Below are 5,000 nucleotides of genomic sequence, written 5' to 3' on the forward strand. Positions count from 1 at the left end.
TATTTCTAATAAATATAAACCCGCTGCTTTGTTTATAAAAGTTGTAAACATGCACATGTGTTAAACTGAATAAAATGACCAATCGTGACGTTTGATATTTCAAAATCTGTGAACACTTTTCACTATGTGGGTCACTTTGAGCACATTTTGCAATGTGACCAATAACGTCGAGCACATGGAAAGTTAATATGGATCAACCCGGCTATGTGGTCTAGTGGTATAACACTCGCTTTTGGATCGGAAGGTCCTGGGTTCGAGCCTCGCGCTCGGCGCATAGTTGAGTCCTTGAAAAAGGCCCTTTACTCACATTCTCTCACCGTACTCAGGTGTAAAATGAGTATCTGGCCGTTAACAGCGTTATCTTTGTCCGAAAAATTGAAATATTGCCAACAGGCGGCATGTCCCGTCTTACATGTTAAATGTTGCTGTTGACCAGGGACCCCTTGTAAAGCGCTTTGAGCACATTTAGGGGATATTGCGCTATATAAAGCTCTTTTTTTTATAGAAATGTGGCCAGAAAACTCGTCTTTCAAGTATCTATCGATTTAAATGACCCTAATCTAAACGAAACAAACAAAACACAACTTTCAAAACCTAGGACTTCAAGGGGAACGGCAAGGAAGTCTTGGGTTTTATCAATTTTGACAATAATAAATAATATGAGACTCAATTTAATCCGTCGGTAGTTAAATGGCCAGTTTTTTGGCCTTCATTTTTAAAATTTGTTCATTGTTTTCAGAGCATGGCTGTGTAGAAAAGTGTGTAAGTAGAATGTGTCATTATATTAAATCAACAAAATTGACAGTAATATATGTACATATATAATGGAGAGAGAGAGAGAGAGAGAGAGAGAGAGAGAGAGAGAGAGGAAAGAGGGGGGGGGGAGAAAGAAAGAGAGGGAGAGAGATGGAGAGAGAGAGAGAGATTGAGAGAAAGAAAAAAAAAGAGAAAGAGAGAGAGCGAGAGAGAGAGGGAGAGAGAGAGAGAGTGAGAGAGAGTCACTCAGCTCTTTGTTATTGTTTATAGCCAGACATTTTTATGAGCAGTTCTCACTAAATTATATTTATCAGACTTTTAACGTTTAATGTTACACATTCAATTTGTGTTTTTACGTTATAGGTAGAATGAAGTTAACGTCACTCGGGTCTTTGTTATTATTATTATTTATTTTATTTTATTTTTTGTTGTTGTTTTTTTTTTTTTTTTGTTTTTGTTTTTTTTTTTTTTTTTGTTTTTGTTTTTTTTTGCCATCCGTGTATATGAATAGTGTGCGTTTGGCTAAGAAACTGATAACATTGCAATCCGGAACTATCAGGTTCGAGAAAATAAAAGACCCCAAAGTATAGCTCTTTAAAACTATTATAATATTTATAAATCATCACAAAATTTTGCACACTGTGAATCTAACAACTTGTTTTTACGAATCTCAAATTTCAAGAAAAATGAATGAAAGGTTCAAGAGTTATAGCTGTTTAAAGAATATCACTAAAAAATTGTCATATCAAGAGTTCCAGAAATTCGCGTCATGAATTACTTTTTACGTCCTGTCGATTCACTGGGCAGATCTTGCCGCGAGGGTAGGGTGTCGCTCACTCCGTTTACTTCCTGTTTCATTGTAGATCGGCACAAACATTATTAGTGGAAAACAACATTAAATTAATAACGAAAGATGAATGGCCTCCCATGAGCCCTGATTTAAATCTTATTGATTACAACATTTGGGCCATAATGTCAAACATTGTGTACAAGGGCAGACAAAAAGTATTCGATGAAGAGCAATTGAAAGCAGCAATCCAGGATGCTTGGGACAGAATAACTATTGATGATATTCGTCGTTCAATGTGCATGATCTATATCAACATTCCATGTGCTCAATGTCATTGGTCACATTGCAAAATGTGCTCAAAGTGACTCACATAGTGAAAAGTGTTCACAGATTTTGAAATATATAACATCGCGATCGGTCATTTTGTTCATTTTGACACAGGGGTATGTTCACAACTTTCGTAAACAAAGAAACGTGTTTACATGTGTTAAGATATATCCAATCATTGAACAGCAACAAATCATGTGATTGATGAACTGGTTGGACGAAAACATGAATATAGATCGCTCCCATTGCTTCGTGGAAAAACGCTTACGTACGGTAGTGTCACAAAACGGCTGTTCGACCGATCACGTATGAGCTTTTTGAATTCCTGACGCAACTTTGATATTATGTTTTTAGGGTACGTTTTTATAAAGTCTTGTAAAATGATAACTACTTGTTCAATGTTTTAGGAATTTCAAATGTCTATTATTAAATAATAAATAATTATTGTGTCAAAAGGACATATGTCTACTGATATTACTTTTAAAATGACAGATCTCCAAAGTGGGGCATTTATTTTCTCGCACACTATATAACGGACCAACACACAAAACAATGTGTAACCACAAAGTTGTGGTGTAACCTTAAACGTTTAAAATCTGGTAAATACAGTTAAGTTAGAATTACTCACAAACATGGATGGCAAAAAAAAAAAACAATAACAAAGGCCTGAGTGACGTCAATTTCGTTCTATCTATATGTAATTCTCACTAAACTGTATTAACCAGATTATAAACGTCGAATGTTACACATACAATGTATGTACGATATAGATAGAATGAAGTTAACGTCACCCGGGTCTTTGTTATTGCTTTTTGCCATCCGCGTTTATGAGTAATTCTCACTAAACTGTTTTAACCAGACTATAGCCGTTTGAGGTTACACTTAGCTTTGTGTGTTGGTCCCTTATACTACTTCCGGGTGGCAATGTTGTGAGCTTCTTAGCCAAGCGCACATTATCTATATCCGGCTTCATAAAATGGCTGGCTAAAAATAATAACAAAGACCTGATTGACGTCAATTTCGTTCCTTCTATAAACGTTTCAAGCTAGACATAGTTTTGTGTGTCGGTAGGTGTTATCCATCTGGCATATGTTATGATTATTTTAACTAAGCGCATAGCATTAACAGCAGCATGTAACAACAACCGATGTACTTTAAAGAGAGGTTACAGCTGTACTGACATTGTTTTAAAATAAGAACACAGTGTATGTAAATCAAATAGCACATAATGTGTACACTCTTTAAGATTCAACCCGACAAAAACCGACAACGGCATAATATTCATGGGCGGGGTAGTCAAGACTGGCCTCAGTAAGTAAAATCCAATCGTTGTGAAGGAAATGACAGGCCCTGTCACTGCCGCAGGGTGTTTTCAGCTTTGATTTTTATAAATTTGCCGACAGAAAAGAAAATACGTTTCAGAAATTGCGATTTAAATCCTATTTTATTTGCGGGTGAAAATCATTGACATTGCACTTTGTTTGGTAAAAATCGGTAAAAAATTACGACTTTGGTGATGAAAAATGACTTTGAAGACAATTATTGTAAACTTTTAAAAATATTATGAATAATTTATAACTCCCTTATTTGTGGGTCGATTTTGTCATTCGAGATATCAATTTTATTGTAATAAAGAGATAGGAACTTCAGAGTTATTTTTTCTGACGCGAAATTATTACTTTGTAATTTTAGCACCAAGAAAAATAGTCGGTAAATAAATTTGTTACACCTCTTTGATAGACCGCCGGGGTCCGTTCGTGTAGAATTGTGAATCAAGCATCTCAAAGTCTTCGACCAATCACAGGCTATCTATCCAGCTGGCCGAAGCAAAGACGCTTCTCCCCGTCGATGTATTACGCTATTGTTATGCAAGGAATATAACACCTTATGGAGTAGGCCTAAAAGCTAAAATCTAAAAGTAAAAAACATAATTCTGAGGAATTTGAAAGTCACATTGCTGAAATCAGCTTGAAAAAAGAAGTACATTGGTCTTTGTTTCATAAAAATCGGTTGAAAACCAACTGTTTTACGAATAAATTTGATTTTAAAATTTGCTCTTGTTTATTTTAGCTTTTTTTAGCAACTTTTTTATTTATCGGCCGATTTTCTTGATTTTTATATCATTCTTTATATCTCAAAGAGACGAGATCAGTGATATACTTTGTTTGTTTCAAATGTAACTAGAACATAATTTGGCTTTTTTACCTATCGACCATGCCTGGATAATTTATTCAACAACGTGGCGATGTGACGCAACTGTTCCATGGCAGTCTTCCACTGCATCGACGATGATTCAATTCATTGTTGACGGCTGTGGACACGTGAGCTGCCAGAACGACCAATCGTTGAAGGGTCAAGATGCTCAGTAGCCAATCGTTCTTCGGTCAAAAAACTTATGAACTCACGAGAACAAAAGTTTGAAATTTGGTGATGGACGGACCTATGAAATCGTTTCAGGGCGGAGTTTAGCCATGAGTGACCGTAGAAAACGAAAAGGCGACTACAGATATCAAAGAGTAGGCTTATATCATCAAAGGATGTCTACATGATTGACATGGCCATATAAGGAACTCATTATCTACTCCCCCAAAAAGAATCTGAACACGAGAGGGTTAAATAACACGGCAGTGTACAGTCAGACCAACACTGTCGACCAACCACAAAACACGTTTTATTTTATTTTGACAGGAACACGTTGATTCAAAAACTGACCTTTAACATAATAATAATAATAATGTACTTTATTCATCCAAAAGGAAATTTTTGTACAGACGTATAAAATGCCGACAATGATACATACATAAACATAATATACGTAAATATAATGTGGTAAAGTAAAATTTGGTAATAGGTATAATATATAGTATAATAATATGTGTCCTTCCGCCTCGAAACGGTATTAAGTCGGATTCTTCAATTTTGGCTTTTTGGTACCCAATCATTGCTTATTTTATACTTTAAAAATTTGATATCAAATTGATAAAATTCGGATTATTCATTGCCGAGATATGATCGTTTCAAGTAGGGAATGTGTAAAAACCAAGTTCTGAGAAAATCGACTTTGAAGTGAGGCACCGTTTTCATGCACAGTCAAATCAATGGGCAAAGATAACTCCTTAGATACGGC

At 35.4% G+C, this 5,000-nt stretch overlaps 1 long non-coding RNA gene across 3 annotated transcripts in view; it reads left to right on the forward strand.

Annotated features, from left to right (window-relative positions):
- Positions 1 to 2,112: 2,112 nt before the first annotated feature.
- The window catches only part of LOC144974202 (uncharacterized), a 31,284-nt gene continuing 28,396 nt past the window's right edge, over positions 2,113 to 5,000 (forward strand). The window contains exon 1 of one of the 3 annotated variants that reach the window (XR_013645664.1): positions 2,113 to 2,228. This is a non-coding gene — a long non-coding RNA (uncharacterized LOC144974202). Of the gene's footprint in view, positions 2,229 to 2,825; positions 2,941 to 5,000 lie in introns of those variants that run through there. The other 2 variants (XR_013645663.1, XR_013645656.1) reach the window with 2 other exon arrangements.

Source organism: Berghia stephanieae, chromosome 5 (genome assembly GCF_034508935.2).
Source record: "Berghia stephanieae isolate SIO BIC M18660-M18661 chromosome 5, UCSD_Bste_1.3, whole genome shotgun sequence".
NCBI lineage: Eukaryota > Metazoa > Mollusca > Gastropoda > Nudibranchia > Aeolidiidae > Berghia > Berghia stephanieae.